The sequence below is a fragment of the Triticum aestivum genome, chromosome 2B (genome assembly GCF_018294505.1).
Source record: "Triticum aestivum cultivar Chinese Spring chromosome 2B, IWGSC CS RefSeq v2.1, whole genome shotgun sequence".
In the NCBI taxonomy this organism is placed as follows: domain Eukaryota; kingdom Viridiplantae; phylum Streptophyta; class Magnoliopsida; order Poales; family Poaceae; genus Triticum; species Triticum aestivum.
The window spans coordinates 482514428-482532809 of NC_057798.1; positions in this window are offsets into that span (position 1 = coordinate 482514428).

Here is an 18382-nt window from a genome sequence, read left to right on the forward strand (position 1 = left end):
GATGTGAGGTGTCGGGCTCTGGTCGTCGATCACGTTGATCGAGTCATCGATGATGAAGCAGGGGCAACAAGGACAAGGTGGGGGTCACTGATGGATCACTAAACAACCTATACTAAGCAGTTTAGGGTAAGCATGTAAGGTACAATAGCAGGTACAAAAGCAGGCTATGCATTAGAATAGGAGCAATCAATTACAGTAGCAAAATCTAATGCAAGCATGATAGAATGGAATGGGCGATATCGGGATGATCAAAGGGGGGGCTTGCCTGAAAGCTCCGCTGAAAGGGAAGAAGTGTAGTCGGTGACGTAGCCGATCACAGGGGCATCAACAGCAGTCTCGGGGTCTATCGGAGAGAAGAGGGGAAAGAAACAGTAAATACACGCAAACATAAGCATAGCAACATAACAAGCGGTGCTAGAGGTGTTCTAACGCAGTGCTAGGTGATACTGTCGAAGGGGAAAGACATCCGGGAAAGTTTTCCCGGTTCCGGACGTCTGTCACACAGATGAACCGGAGGGGAAAGGTTCGCCGTTTGCTATGATAGAGACGTGTGGCGGGCGAACGGACCGCGTAATTTGATTGTCTCGTCGTTCTAAGCAACTTTCATGTATAAAACTTTTTCATCCGAGATGCCGATTATTTTCTAAGATTTTTCAAAGATTTAACAATACCCGGAAAAATACCTGAAATTTGACTGTCTGAGAATTCGTCAGTTTTTTAAACATCACTTAGTTGTTTTCAAAAGGCTATAACTATTGTTCTGTTCATCCTATGGCTTAGTGCCTTATATCAATACTGATCACTTTCATGTGATCTACAAGATGGTAACAATTGCATCTCTGCTAGATCCCTGCAACTTGTTTATTTTTTGCTCTAAAGTAGCTACCGTAACAATTCCATATATGCCACTCAAAACTTGCCCGTATTCCCATTTGCCATTGGAAATTTCCCTCTCCCAGATATGCCATTGAAAATTTGCACCGCATACAGATATGCCACTATGGTCAGTTTGACCGTTAGTTGACTGTCAAGCGACACGTGAAAAGACGATTTTGCCCCTGGTACTGTAGCGGCGGTACACTGTAGCATTCCGAACAAATTTGGCCGCTTTCGAAATTGCGGGCAAACGTACTGTGGCATCCACTTTTACAAAAAAAATCCAGTTTTTTTTAATTGCGTACAATTTTTTCAAAAAAGTGTTAGGAATTCGGAATTTGAAATTACGGAGATTTATTTTGAAATTCAAAAAATGTTTGAATTTCAAATATGTCCGGATGCTACAGTATACCCGCTACAGTACAGACGCCCCGCAATTTGAGATTGGCCAAATTTGTTCGGAGTGCTACAGTATGCCGCTGCTACAGGGCAAAGTCGTCTTTTCACATGCCACTGGACAGTCAACTAACGGTCAAACTGGCCATAGTGGCATATCTCTACACGGTGCAAATTTTGGCATATATGGAATTCACCCATTAACATAACATAGGCTTTTTTCATTTTCATTGCATTTAATCCGTGACTCGAATGGATTTGTTCCAATGGGATAAAATGGAGTTTGTCAAGTATACTTTCTACTCATATTTTATTCTGGCCTGAGTAGTTGTTTTGCTGCAGTTTAGGGGCTGTATAGATGGTTAGTCACTGTAGAAATAGAAAAGCTAGCTAGTATCTATAGTAGATAGAAGTTCAGTAAGTAGCGACAGTAGTACGATGCAGCAGCAACAGCGCCGTAGTAGCAAGCAGCAGCAGGCGCGCGTTGTGCGGAGGCGGGCGGGCGACAGGTGCAGCTGGCGCACGGGCGCGGTGGAGGCGGCCAGCGGGACGATGACGGCGCGGCTCGCGGGCAGCGGCGGCCTTCAGCGACGCGTTGCCAGGCGAGTGAAGCGGCCAGAGAAGCAGCGAGGCAGACGGGGGCGAGCCAGCAGCGGCAGGTGGGCATGCGGGGGGGGGGGGGGGGGGGGGGGGGGGGGCAGGCCGCGGGCGTTGGCGGCTGCGAAGCGCGGTGGTGGCTGGCGCGACTGGCACGACGAGCTACAGGCGGCGGTGGACAACTAAAGCCGCAGCAATAGCACACAACGGCAGCAGCCATTGCGACAGCAGGGGAACGCGGAGTTGGGCGCGGCCCACGGGCGCGCGCACGGTCGAGGTGCGGCCGAGATGCGGCCAGGGAGCGATGGAACATGGCAGGGAGGCACGCGGGGCGCGACCTTCAAGCGGTGAGCGTGTCCACGTAGTTCACTGCAAGCGCTCGGCTACGGTGGCTACAACGACTTAGGCGACGAACCGAAGGGGGGAAATAGGGGAGTCAAAGGAGAGCTCACGTTGAGGCACACGACAGCCGGCGGGAGCTTAGGAGCGCAGGGGTTTCGCCGGATCGACGGCAAATAGTGACGGTGATCTGAGGAAGAAGACGAAGTGAGCGACGGTGCTGGTGGTCCTCCTTGTCGATCCAGGGTCGTAGGCGAAGCAGAGGAGCACAACAGACCTGCTGGACACGAGCCCAGGGCGCAGGGGAGACAGAGACCACACCGATGAGCTTGGCCATGGCGACGGTGGGGTTGGTGGATCTGGTGAGGGAAGGGAGGTAGGGAGGGCGAGGGGAAAGGGAAGGGGCGCGCTAGGGTTTGACGAGGGGGCAAGTGGGGTGCGTGGAATCGAGGAGGAGTAGGGATTGCCCTTATACCCTCGGCGAGGCCGGCGAGGTGGTCGGGGTCGACCTCGCCCCTATAGTGATCGAGGCAGAGGAACAAGAAGGAAGGGGGAAGCGACCGGGGGGCTTGATGGGCCGGCTGGGCCAACCTGGTGGGTCTGGTGGCCAAGCGGCCCAGGGTGAGGGGGGCGTTTTATTGTTATTATTTTCTTTACACAATTTTGTTATATTTTAGTGCACTAAAACACTTTAAAAAAATGTTGGTTCAACACCATAATTACTTATGGAAAATTTGCCACCGTTTGTACATTTTAGTTTTGACATATGAAAACTTTTATTTTTGACTTTATTTTAAAATTGAATTTGGACCGGATTCGAACCAACGCGAGTTTAAAACAGTAATCACGGTGACGTTGCATCATTAGTAGAGGATTACTATAGCTTAATTATCCGGGCGTCACAATTCTCCTCCACTACAAGAAATCTTGTCCCGAGATTTAAGGGGTGAAGTAAGGGGGAAAGACTCGAGATGGACGGAGCTCAACACAAGATAGGTACCTAGGGGCTATCTTAGTGAACGTGACATAGAGGCATCTCTCTAGTTGAAATTTAAGAAAGACGTCGAGAGCAACGTAAGGAGTTGCAATAAGAAGCTTCAAGCGGGTAGGCAATCATTCATTGCCTGGAATAGAGGGTGAATGGGATTCAGAGCAATGGGAATAAGTATTGCGTCTGATACCACAATAGATCACTAGGAAGGTGGCTCGTGATTTACAAATGAATCCAAGCACGAGGAACAATTTTGGAAAACATGGATGTACATGGGAGTCAGGTTTCGATCATGTGGAACTGTGGTTTATGGACCCACCATGTGAGTTAAAAGTAGAAAGGGCACTGACATGTTGCACGGACATGATAGCAAGGCATGTCAGAGGATAGTCTTTAAGTTATGTCGACAACAACATCGTTACTAAGGGCGAGGGACGACGAGAACCATTTTCCTGCTCGTTGAACGAGGCAGACCAATAGGCGAAGTTCTCTTCCATCGGCGACTACCTGAATGTCATCAACAATAGTAACAAGGTCTTACTGACAGAGTTGTACATTGAGGCATTTACATAAGTAGCGAATTGTCACTGCTCAAATATGTTACGTTACAAGAAAGGATAAACAAAACAATGGAAAGGAAAGTGTAGACATCGAATCAGTTATCGGCATTCTCGAGTGTCTAATAACTCAAGACCCGTGGAAACTTTGAATCGGCGAGAAATAATAGTTGATGAAGAACTCATAAAAAATTTATGTAGTTCCGTGATATTCTCGAGGTACTAGAGGGTAATACTCGAGGGTAGAGCAGCATAGAGTTTGGACATGTGAAAAGATCTGCAGAAGACAAGTATTTTAACTTGTTCGAGAAAGGGGATCAAAGAAGAACAATATGGCCGGAACCACGGTTGCAAAGGACCAATTATAGATACAAGATGGACTTATCACAAGTGGATTATTATTATAACAAAAAGCTTCCATGATAAGTTCCACATTGGGTCCATGGCATTAACACAAAGGTTCAAGGTCGACTCCCACTTCTCTAATGCACAACTTTCCATTCACTTCTCGCATTCAAAGAAGTTGTAGTGTTGAAATTTCACCGAACGAAAAGCCAGTAGAGTATAACCCGCATAAATTTCGAGTTCACGTGGATTTAGGGAAGACATAGATTCAACCCATTGGGTCATCTTAGGAACATATACCACAAACTTTAAGAATAAATAACTCAAGCTCGGAAGCAGAGCATGGTTGAGGAAGCAAAAGATACAATTTACCAAAGGCATTATGTATCCGAGGAAAGGCTCACAAGTTTCTTGAATATGAAGGACACTGTCAGATATAACCCATCAAAGGATCCGGTGGTCCACGAGGGATCTGATGTGAGCAACGGTACTCAACCAGAATAAGGAAGAATGCAAGGAGATCAGATTATAGAAGCAACTGACTAATTCAAAGCTAAAATATAATGGAATCACGACTCCCAAGTCAGGGGATCTGAAGCAGAGGCTCTGATCAAAGACAAGTTGAATAGACATAGATCGACAATCAATCAAGGTTTGATTTGTTGGACACTAGCTCATGTCCAGGGTGATGTCTGAGCCGAAGGGAAGAATTCTAACTGTGATTGATGATTGCAAGCATTCATAAGCATATCGAATCAAATGTTCAAAATAAAGATGACAAAGGATACCACTGATTATTACCAGACATATGGAAGTAACCATAATGCAAGCAGATAAGGAGGAACAAGAGCAATAGGCTACTGAGGATTTTAGGAAGATCGAATAGTATTCCAAAGAAATTTTTGAAACACATGAAAAACTGTGGTCGAACGGATACTCGATGCTACGTCTTGAGCTTGCGTTGGTTTTCCTCGAAGAGGAGAGGGTGATGCAGCAAAGTGTAGCGTAAGTATTTTCCTCAGTTTTGAGAACCAAGGTATCAATCCAGTATGAGGCTCCTCAAAAGTCCCACGCACCTACACAAACAAACTGAGAACTCGCAACCAACGCAATAAAGGGGTTGTCAATCCCTTCACGGCCACTTACGAAAGTGAGATCTGATAGAGATAATATGATAAGATAAATATATTTTTGGTATTTTATAATATAGATGCAAATAAAGGTAGACTGAAAGCAAATATGATAAGAGATAGACCTGGGGGCCATAGGTTTCACTAGAGGCTTCTCTCAAGTTAGCATAAGTATTACGGTGGATGAACAAATTACTGTCGAGCAATTGATAGAAAAGCGCATAGTTATGAGATTATCTAGGCATGATCATGTATATATGCATCACGTCCATAACAAGTAGACCGACTCTTGCCTGCATCTACTATTATTACTCCACACATCGACCGACTCCTGCCTGCATCTAGAGTATTAAGTTCATAAGAACAGAGTAACACCTTAAGCAAGATGACATGATGTAGAGGGATAAACACATGCAATATGATATAAACCCCATCTTGTTATCCTCGATGGCAACAATACAATACATGTCTTGCAACCCTTTCTGTCACTGGGTAAGAACACCGCAAGATTGAACCCAAAGCTAAGCACTTCTCCCATGGCAAGAAAGATCAATCTAGTAGGCCAAACCAAACTGATAATTCGAAGAGACTTGCAAAGATAACTCAATCATACATAAAAGAATTCAGAGAAGATTCAAATATTATTCATAGATAAACTTGATCATAAACCCACAATTCATCGGATCTCGACAAACACACCGCAAAAAGATATTATATCGAATAGATCTCCACAAGAGAGGGGGAGAACATTGTATTGAGATCCAAAAAGAGAGAAGAAGTCATCTAGCTAATAACTATGGACCCGTAGGTCTGTGGTAAACTACTCACAACTCATCAGAGGGGCAAGGGTGTTGATGTAGAAGCCCCCCATGGTCGATTCCCCCTCCGGCAGAGTGCCGGCGAAGGCTCCAAGATGAGATCTCGCGGATATAGAAGGTTACGGCGGTGGAAATTGTGTTTCGTGGTGCTCCTGGATGTTTTCGGGGTCCGTAGGTATATATAGGATGAAGAAGTACGTCGGTGGACGCCCGAGGGGCCCACGAGACAGGGGGCACGCCCTACAGGGGGGGCGCGGCCCCCTATCTCGTGGGGCCCTCGTGAGCTTCTTGACTTGCACTCCAAGCTCTCTGGATCAGATTTGTTCCAAAAATCACGCTCCCGAAGGTTTCATTCCGTTTGGACTCCGTTTGATATTCCTTTTCTTCGAAATACTGAAATAGGCAAAAAAAACAACAATATGGGCTAGGCCTCCGGTTAGTAGGTTAGTCCCAAAAATGATATAAATATGTAAAATAAAGCCCATAAACATCCAAAGGGGGTAATATAATAGCATGGAACAATCAAAAATTATAGATATGTTGGAGACGTATCAAGCATCCCCAAGCTTAATTCCTGCTCGTCCTCGAGTAGGTAAATGATAAAAAGAGAATTTTTGATGTGGAATGCTACCTAGCATAATTCATAATGTAATTTTTTTTCATTGTGGCATGAATGTTCAGATCAAATGAATACAAAATAAAAGTTCATATTGACATAAGAAATAGTAACACTTCAAGCATACTAATCAAAGTAATCATGTCTTCTCAAAATAACATGGCAAAAGAAAGTTCATCTCTACAAAATCATATAGTTAGGCTATGCTTCATTTTCGTCACACAAAGATGTTCCCAACTTCTATACCCCCGATGACAAGCCAAGCAATTGTTTCATACTTAAATAATCTCAAACTTTTTCAACCTTCACGCAATACATGAGCGTGAGCCATGGATATAACACTATGGGTGGAATAGAATATGATGATGGGGATTGTGTGGAGAAGACAAAAAAGGAGAGAGTCTCACATTGACGAGGATAATCAACGGGCTATGGAGATGCCCATCAATTGATGTCAACATAAGGAGTAGGGATTGCCATGCAACGGATGCACTAGAGCTACAAATGAATGTTCAACAAAGGAAAACTAATGGGTGTGCATCCAACTTGCTTGCTCATGAAGACCTAGGGCATTTGAGGAAGCCCATCGTAGGAATATACAAGCCAAGTTCTATAATGAAAAATTCCCACTAGTATGAAAAAGACAACTTATGAGACTCACTATATGAAAAACATGGTGCTACTTTGAAGCACAATATATGAGACTCACTACATGAAGAACAAGGTGCTACTTTGAAGCACAAGTGTGGAAAAAGAGATAGTAACATTGCCCTTTTTATTTCTTTTTTTCTTTTTTTTCCTTTTTTTCTTTTTTGGGGCCTTTTTTGGCCTTTCTTCTTTTTTTCTTTTTTTTCTTTGGGCAATGTTCTAATAATAATGATCATCACACTTTCATTGATTACAACATAAGAATTACAACTCGAAACTAGAACAAGATATGACTCTATATGAATGCCTCCAGCGGTGTACCGGGATGGTGCAATGAATCAAGAGTGACATGTATGAAAAATAATGCACGGTGGCTTTGCCAAAAATACGATGTCAACTACATGATCATGCAATGGCAATATGACAAAAGTAAAGTGTGTCATGATAATGAACGGAACGGTGAAAAGTTGCATGGCAATATATCTCGGAATGGCTATGGAAATGCCATAATAGGTAGGTATGGTGGCTGTTTTGAGGAAGAAATAGGAAGGTTTATGTGTGATAGAGCGTATCGTATCACGGGGTTCGGATGCACCGGCGAAGTTTGCACCAACTCTCAAGGTGAGAAAGGGCAATGCACGGTACCGAAGAGGCTAGCAAAGGCGGAAAGGTAAAAGTGCGTATAATCCATGAACTCAACATTAGTCAAAAGAACTCATATATTTATTGCAAAAATTTAGAAGTCATCAAAAATCAAGTACTACGCGCATGCTCCTAGGGGGGATAGATTGGTAGGAAAAGACCATCGCTCGTCCCCGACCGTCACTCGTAAGGATGCACAAGCCAAGTACACTTCATGTTTCAAATTTGTTACACAACTTTAACCATACGTGCATGCTAAGGGACTTGCTAACTTCAACACAAGCATTCTTTGAATTCATAATCACCCAACTAGCATGACTTTAATATGACTACCTCCATATCTCAAAAAAATTATCAAGTATCAAGTTGATCATAGCATCCAATTCACTTCCTATGATAGTTTTTATTATACCCAACTTGGATGCTCATCATTCTAGGACCAACTTTATGATAATAGCAAATACCACGCTGTTCTAAAAGACTCTCAAAATAATATAAGTGAAGCATGAGATACTAACAATTTATTCAAAATTAAAACACCACCGTGCTCTAAAAGATATAAGTGAAGCACTAGAGCAAAAACTATCAAGCTCAAAAAATATAAGTGAAGCACATAGAGTATTCTAGCAAATTCTAATCAAATAGGCTTCTCCCAAAAGGTGTGTACAGAAAGGATGATTGTGGTAAACTAAAAATCAAAGACTAATATAATACACGACGCTCCAAGAAAAACACATATCATGTGACGAATAAAAATATAGCTCCAAGTAAAGTTACCAATGAACGATGACGAAAGAGGGGATGCCTTCCTGGGGCATCCTCAAGCTTAGGCTTTTGGCTATTCTTGAATATCTTGGGGTGCCATGGTCATCCCCAAGCTTAATCTCTTGCCACCCTTTATTCCATAGTCCATAAAAGCTTTACCCAAAACTTGAAAACTTCACAACACAAAACTCAACAGGAAATCTTATAAGCTCCGTTAGTGAAAGAAAACAAAACCACCACATAAGGTACCGCAATGAACTCATTCTTTATTTATTTTGGTGTTAAACCTACTGTATTCCAACTTCTTTATGGTTCATAGACTGAATTACTAGCCATAGATGCATTGAAATAAGCAAACAACACACGAAAAACAGAATCTGTCAAAAACAGAACAGTCTGTAGCAATCTGTAACTAAAGAAAACTTCTGGAACTCTAAAAATTCTACCAAAATAGGACGTACTGGAAAATTTGTCCATTGATCATAAGCAAAAATAATCAATGCAAACGAACGTTTCTGTGATTTATTGAATTTTTTATCTTGAGCACAAAGTTTCTGTTTTTCAGCAGAATCAAATCAACTATCATCGTAGGTTATCCTATAGGTTCTACTTGGCACAAACACTAATTAAAAGATAAAAAAACACATCTAAACAGAAGGTAGATGCAAGATTTATTCCTAAACAGGAGCAAAAACAAATAACATAAAGAAAATTGGGTTGCCTCCCAACTAGCGCTATCGTTTAACGCCCCTAGCTAGGCATAAAAGCAAAGATAGATTTAACTAGTGTCATCTTTGGCACTAGATTCATAAGTAGAACGCATGATAGATTCATAAGGTAATTTGACTTTCTTTCTTGGAAATTTCTCCATGCCTTTCTTTAAAGGAAATTGGAATCTAATGTTCCCTTCCTTCATATCAATAATCGCACCAATCGTTCTAAGGAAAGGTCTGCCAAGAATAATAGGGCAAGAAAGATTGCAATCTATATCAAGAACGATAAAATCTAAGGGCACCAAATTTCTATTTGCAACAATAAGAATATCATTGATCCTTCCCGTAGGCTTTTTAATGGTGGAATCCGCAAGGTGCAAATTTAAAGAGCAATCATCAAGATCATGGAAACCTAGAATATCACATAAAGTTTCCGGAATCGTGGAAACACTAGCACCCAAATCACACAAAGCAAAACACTCATAATCTTTAATTCTAATCTTTATAGTAGGTTACCACTCATCATTAAGTTTTCTAGGTATAGAAACTTCCAAATTAAGTTTTTCATCATAAGATTGCAACAAGGCATCAACGATATGTTTGGTAAAAGCTTTATTTTGACTATAAGCATGAGGAGAATTAACAACGGATTGCAACAAGGAAATACAACCTTTTAAAGAGCAATTATCATAAGCAAATTCCTTGAAATCCGAGATAGTAGGTTCAATATTATTATAAGTTGAGGATTCTCCAATCTCTCTTTTACCAAATTTAACATCAAGATTCAAAGATTCCAATTTTTTGGGACGCCTTCTAGGCAAAGTTGATTCATCATCACTCCCATAATCATCAAAATTCATATTGCAAAACATAGATTTAATCGGAGACGCATCAATAACTTTAGGATCCTCATCATTATTTTCATGGATTTTTTCTGGTTTAGCGGCCATCTTATTGACTAAGGTGGCTTGCTTGTCAGAAATTTTGGCTATAGCATTTTCAAGCCGGGTAATTTGAGCGGTAACACCATAGAATTCTTTATTCATATCATCAAGCTCTTTGTTCATAAACCCCAAAAAAACTTTTTTGTTCCTTAAGCTCTTCTCTAAAGAAATTATTATGCTCAAATTGCAAATTCATAAAGCTTCTAATATTTGATTCAATATCATCCATCCTTCTGAGAAGGTGTTCAGGACCCTTAGGCTCGACCATAAGGTCAAACAAGCAAACAAGCACACAAAAGAAGGCAAGCGAAAAGAGAGGAGGAGATTGGGAAAGAGAGGGCGAATAAAACGGCAAGGGTGAAGTGGGGGAGAGGAAAATGAGAGGCAAATAATGTAAATGCGAGGGAGATGGGTTTGTGATGGGTACTTGGTATGTCTTGACTTGAGCGAAGACCTCCCCGGCAACGACGCCAGAAATCCTTCTTGCTACGTCTTGAGCTTGCGTTGGTTTTCCTCGAAGAGGAGAGGGTGATGCAGCAAAGTGTAGCGTAAGTATTTCCCTCAGTTTCGAGAACCAAGGTATCAATCCAGTAGGAGGCTCCTCAAAAGTCTGACGCACCTACACAAACAAACTGAGAACTCGCAACCAACGCAATAAAGGGGTTGTCAATCCCTTCACGGCCACTTACGAAAGTGAGATCTGATAGAGATAATATGATAAGATAAATATATTTTTGGTATTTAGTAATATAGATGCAAATAAAGGTAGATTAAAAGCAAATATGATAAGAGATAGACCCGGGGGCCATAGGTTTCACTAGAGGCTTCTCTCAAGATAGCATAAGTATTATGGTGGGTGAACAAATTACTGTCGAGCAATTGATAGAAAAGCGCATAGTTATGAGATTATCTAGGCATGATCATGTATATAGGCATCACGTCCATAACAGTAGACCGACTCCTGCCTGCATCTACTACTATTACTCCACACATCGACCGACTCCTGCCTGCATCTAGAGTATTGAGTTCATAAGAACAGAGTAATGCCTTAAGCAAGATGACATGATGTAGAGGGATAAACACATGTAATATGATATAAACCCAATCTTGTTATCCTCGATGCAACAATACAATACGTGTCTTGCAACCCTTTCTGTCACTGGGTAAGAACACCGCAAGATTGAACCCAAAGCTAAGCACTTCTCCCATGGCAAGAAAGATCAATCTAGTAGGCCAAACCAAACTGATAATTCGAAGAGACTTGCAAAGATTACTCAATCATACATAAAAGGATTCAGAGAAGATTCAAATATTATTCATAGATAAACTTGATCATAAACCCACAATTCATCGGATCTCTACAAACACACCACAAAAAGAGATTACATCGAATAGATCTCCACAAGAGAGGGGGAGAACATTGTATTGGGATCCAAAAAGAGAGAAGAAGCCATCTAGCTAATAACTGTGGACCCGTAGGTCTGTGGTAAACTACTCACAGCTCATCGGAGGGGCAACGTTGTTGATGTAGAAGCCCTCCATGGTCGATTCCCCCTCCGGCTAAGTGCCGGCGAAGGCTCCAAGATGAGATCTCACAGATACAGAAGGTTACAGCGGTGGAAATTGTGTTTCGTGGTGCTCCTGGATGTTTTTGGGGTCCGTAGGTATATATAGGAGGAATAAGTACGTCAGTGGACGCCCGAGGGGCCCACGAGACAGGGGGGCGCACCCTACAGGGGGGCGCGGCCCCCTATCTCGTGGGGCCCTTGGGAGCTTCTTGACTTGCACTCCAAGCTCTCCGGATCAGATTTGTTCCAAAAATCACGCTCCCGAAGGTTTCATTCCGTTTGGACTCAGTTTGATATTCCTTTTCTTCGAAATACTGAAATAGGCAAAAAAAACAACAATATGGGCTGGGCCTCCGGTTAGTAGGTTAGTCCCAAAAATGAATATAAATATATAAAATAAAGCCCATAAACATCCAAAAGGGGTAATATAATAGCATGGAACAATCAAAAATTATAGATACGTTGGAGACGTATCACTCGGCAAGTGCGAGTAATTATCCGTAGGGGTATTCATGTGGTAAAGGACTGCAAGACAGCAATTATAAAGGATCCTCGGAACATTGGAAAATATTTCATGACATCTTGCAATAACAAGAGCAACTTCGGATGAAGGTATGAACGGCCATGTAGGTAGTTACCCATAAGCATTTATCGGTGGTAGGAATCGCAACGGCGAAGGGCACAAGGGTCTCGGCAAAACATCAAAGAGTATCTGCAGAATCTTCTGGTGCACCAGACAATCATCTGGAGTGATGGGCTCTACGTGAGAAAGTATTTACGAGATCCTAGAGTTAGAGTTAACAAAATCATTTAACCCGAATAGAAGAGAGATTAGAGTCCCAGAGTATAGACGAGGAGTAAAAGATCCTAATACCATCCAATGGCGACGTGGGCCCGTAAGCCACACAGCCATGTTAGTAAGGTAGTTTTTTAAAGACTAGACTCAACTTCAGCCAAGGAGTTGGAAATGGGGTTCCTACAGGCAGTCGACTCTGAACCAACTTGTGACACCCCCGATTCAATTGTACACTAATCATACATGCAAATGTGTACGATCAAGATCACGGACTCACATGAAGATATCACAACACAACTATAGACACAAATAAAATAATACAAGCTTTATATTACAAGTCAGGGTCCTCGAGGGCTCGAATACATAGCTCAATACATAAGAGTCAGCGGAAGCAACAATATCTGAGTACAGACATAAGTTAAACAGGGATGCCTTAAGAAGGCTAGCACAAAAGATACACGATCGAGGAGGCAAGGCCTCCTGCCTCGGACCTCCTAACTACTCATGGTCGTCGGCGGTCTCAACTAGTAGTATGCGTCGGCGGTGGCATCTGGCTCCAGGGATCCACCATCTGGTTGCATCAACCGGAAAGAAGAAAGAAGGGGGAAAAGGGGTAGCAAAGCAACTGTGAGTACTCATCCAAAGTACTCACAAGCATCAGATCTATACTAAGTATGCACTGGTATCAAATGAAAGGTGTGTGTCTGTGGACTGAACTGCAGAATGCCAGAATAGAGGGGAAGACCTAGCCTATCGAAGACTAGCATCTTCAAGCAGCTCCAAGCATCTTACAGCATGTAGAAGAGTAAAGAATAGCAGTTTATAATTATCAAACATGTTGTAACATTAACACCCAGAGATCCTTCCCCGACTCCCTGCGGGAAAGCAATCTCGGAGCCACATATCCATCACATATCTCAAGTATCCATTTCCAGTTATATAAGATCTGGATACAAGTCTGAACGTCCATTACCATGGACACGGTATTCGAATATATATCTTCCCTGCAGGGGTGCACCACGTTACCCAACACGCACGATCACTCTGGTCGGACACACCTTTCTAGGTCAATGCCCGGCCTCGGAAGATCAACATGTCGCATCCCTACCTGGGCTCAACAGAGAGGTCCCCGCCGGTCTACATCCTAAGCACTCTGGGGTCTTGGGCCCATCGCCCGCAGCACTCCGGGTCGTTGCATACAGGATGAATTCCAGTACCACCTCGGATGGCTAGCATGATCCAACCATGCCGCACTGCTGAACTAGACGTCCGACAAAGCTTCGGCTGATACTGCAACATCGAGGCCCATAACTATTCTTGCGTGGTGGTTAGTGCGTAAAGGCCAGAGGCCAACTCAGAACAAATACCGAAACCTGTTAGTGCATTGGGGGCTCGCGGAGACGAGCAAAGAGTCACGATAATGTGACCCTATCGCCTCATCTCGTGGACTTATGGCAAGGGCCCAGACTGCCCGGTCGTGCCACGTGGAAAACTCGCGGGGTGCTCTCCGGCCCCGCCCGACTTTCACATAAACTCGCGGGTACCCCTTAGGGTCGACCCGAATTTATCAATGGTCTCAAGTAAAGTCAAGGTAACCATGTGTCCAAACATCAAGGGAAAAACCCGAGGAATCACCCTCGGTGGATTCCACTCGATGTAATCATCAAGGTGAACGTAAGAGGAACCACCCTCGAGGTTCACACTTGAGGGGTTGCACGACAAAGTCATATCAGGGGTGGTCAAGGAGGAATCACCCTCGATGACTACGACCGAGTAGCTACACTACAGAGATCTCATTAGGAGTGATGTGTGAGGTATGAGGTATCACCCTCGACACTTGATGTTAACTCTACAACGTCAAGCAACAAAAGGGGCTTGATGTGATATGAGGTGTCAGGCTCTGGTCGTTGATCACGTTGATAGAGTCATCGATGATGAAGCAGGGGCAACAAAGACAAGGTGGGGGTCACTAATGGATCACCAACCAACCTATACTAAGCAGTTTAGGGTAAGCACGTAAGGTACAATAGCAGGTACAAAAGTAGGCTATGCATCTGAATAGGAGCAATCAATTATAGTAGCAAAATCTAATGCAAGCATGATAGAATGGAATGTGCGATATCGGGATGATCAAAGGGGGGGCTTTCCTAGAAGCTCCGCTGAAAGGGAAGAAGTGTCGTCGGTGACGTAGCCGATCACAGGGGCATCAACAGCGGTCTCAGGGTCTACTGGAGAGAAGAGGGGGAAGAAACAGTAAATACACGCAAACATAAGCATAGCAAGATGATGTCTACTATGCAACCTTCTCCTTGTAGACGTTGTTGGGCCTCCAAGTGCAGAGCTTTATAGGACAATAGCAAGTTTCCCTCAAGTGGATGACCTAAGGTTTATCAGTCCGTGGGAGGTGTAGGATGAAGATGGTGTCTCTCAAACAACCCTGCAACCAAATAACAAAGAGTCTCTTGTGTCCCCAACACACCCAATACAATGGTAAATTGAACAGGTGCACTAGTTCGGCGAAGAGAGGGCGATACAAGTGCAATATGGATGGTAGATATAGGTTTTTGTAATCTGAAAATATAAAAGCAGCAAGGTAACTGATGATAAAAATGAGCGTAAACGGTATTGCAATGCTAGGAAACAAGGCCTAGGGTTCATACTTTCACTAGTGCAAATTCTCTCAACAATAATAACATAATTGGATCATATAACTATCCCTCAACATGCAACAAAGAGTCACTCCAAAGTCACTAATAGCGGAGAACAAACGAAGAGATTATTGTAGGGTATGAAACCACCTCAAAGTTATTCTTTCTGATCGATCTACTCAAGAGTTCGTAGTAAAATAACACGAAGCTATTCTTTCCGTTCGATCTATCCTAGAGTTCGTACTAGAATAACTCCTTAAGACATAAATCAACCAAAACCCTAATGTCACCTAGATACTCCAATGTTACCTCAAGTCACCTCAAGCATCACACAATCTCATATTCATCTATTCAACGAACACAAAGTACTTCAGAGAGTGCCCCAAAGTTTCTACCGGAGAGTCAAGATGAAAATGTGTGCCAACCCCTATGCATAAGTTCACAAGGTCACTGAACCCGCAAGTTGATCACCAAAACATACATCAAGTAGATCATGTGAATATACCATTGTCACCACAGATAAGCACATGCAAGACATACATCAAATGTTCTCAAATCCTTAAAGACTCAATCCGATAAGATAACTTCAAAGGGAAAACTCAATCCATTACAAGAGAGTAGAGGGGGAGAAACATCATTAGATCCAACTATAATACCAAAGCTCGCGGCACATCAAGATCGTGCCAAATCAATAACACGAGAGAGAGATCAAACACATAGCTACTAGTACATACCCTCAGACCCGAGGGTGAACTACTCCCTCCTCATCATGGAGAGCGTCGGGATGATGAAGATGGCCACCGGTGAGGGATTCCCCCTCCGGCACGGTGCCAGAACAGGGTCCCGAATGGTTTTTGGTGGCTACAGAGGCTTGCGGCGGCGGAAGTCCTGATGTAGGTTATGTTCTGGAGGTTTCTGTATTTATAGGAATTTTTGGCGTCGGTCTCATGTCAGGGGGGGTCTTTGAGTCGTCCACGAGATAGGGGGACGCGCCCAGGGCGGGTGGGCGTGCCCTCCACCCTCGTGGACGGCTCGGGACTCTTCTGTCCCAACTCTTTTACTCCGGGGGCTTCTTTTGGTCCATAAAAAATCATCAAAAATTGGCACGTCAATTGGACTCCGTTTGGTATTCCTTTTCTATAGAACTCAAAAAACAAGGAAAAACAGAAATTGGCACTGGGCTCTAGGTTAATAGGTTAGTCCCAAAAATCATATAAAATAACATATAAATGCATATAAAACATCCAAGATGGATAATATAATAGCATGAATACTTCATAAAATATATGTACGTTGGAGACGTATCATAAGATAACAAGCGGTGCTAGAGGTGTTCTAACGCAGTGCTAGGTGATACTGTCGAAGGGGGAAAATATCCAGGAAAGTTTTCCCGGTTTCGGACGTCTATCACACAGATGAAACGGAGGGGAAAGGTTCGACGTTTGCTATGATAGGGACATGTGGCGGGTAAACGGACCACGTAATCGGATTCGTCTCGTCGTTTTGAGCAACTTTCATGTATAAAACTTTTTCATCCGAGATACGGATTATTTTCTAAGATTTTTCAAAGATTTAACAATACCCGGAAAAATCCCTGAAATTTCATTGTTTGAGAATTCGTCAGTTTTTTAAACATCACTTAGCTGTTTTCAAAAGGCTATAACTATTGTTCTATTCATCCTATGGCTTAGTGCCTTATATCAATACTGATCACTTTCATGTGATCTACAAGATGGTAACAATTGCATCTCTACTAGATCCCTGCAACTTGTTTATTTTCTGCTCTAAAGTAGCTACCGTAATAACTCTGTTTTCCGCCTTTTCTATTAACATAACATAGGCTTTTGTCATTTTCATTGCATTTAATCCGTGACTCGAATGGATTTGTTCCAATGGGATAAAATGGAGTTTGTCAAGTATACTTTCTACTCATATTTTATTTTGGCATGATAGTAGTTGTTTTGTTGCAGTTTAGGGGTTGTCTAGATGGTTAGTCACTGTAGAAATAGAAAAGCTAGCTAGTATCTATAGTAGATAGAAGTTCAGTAAGTAGCGGCAGTAGTAGGATGCAGCAGCAGCGCCGTAGTAGCAAGCAGCAGCAGTTGAGCGGGAGCAGCAGGCGCGTGTTGTGCGGAGGCGGGCGCACGACAGGTGCAGCTGGCGCACGGGCGCGGCGGAGGCGGCCAGCGGGGCGATGACTGTGCGGCTCGCGAGCAGCGGCGGCCTTCGGCGACGTGTTGCCACGCGAGTGAAGCGGCCAGAGAAGCAGTAAGGCAGATGGGAGGGAGCCAACAGCGGCAGGTGGGCGCGGGGGGGGGGGGCTGGGCAGGCCGCGAGCATGCGCGGCTGCGACGCACGGTGGTGGCTGGCGCGGGTGGCACGATGAGCTATAGGCGGCGGCGACAACTAAAGCAGCGGCAACAGCACGCAGCAGCAGCAGTCATTACGGCAGCAGGGGAACGCGGAGTTGGGCATGGCCCGCGGGTGCGTGCACGGTCGAGGTGCGGCCGAGATGCAGCCCAGGGCGTGGTGGAACACGGAAGGGAGGCATGCGGGGCGCGACCTTCACGCAGTGAGCGTGTCCACGCAGCTCACTGCGAGCGCTCGGCTACGGTGGCTAGAGTGACTTACGCGGCAAATCGAAGGGGAAACACAGGGGAGTCGAAGGAGAGCTCATGTCGAGGCACACGGCGGCCGACGGGAGCTTAGGAGCGGAGGGGTTTGGCCGGATCGACGGCGAACGGCAACGGTGATCCGAGGAAGAAGACGAAGTGGGCGACGGCGCTGGTGGTCCTCCTTGTCGATCCAGGATCGTAGGCGAAGCAGAGGAGCACAACAGACCTGCTGGACACGAGCCCAGGGTGCAGGGGAGACAGAGACCACGCCGACGAGCTTGGCCATGGCGATGGTGGGGTTGGTGGATTTGGTGAGGGAAGGGAGGTCTGGAGGGCGAGGGGAAAGGGAAGGGGTGCGCTAGGGTTTGACGAGGGGGC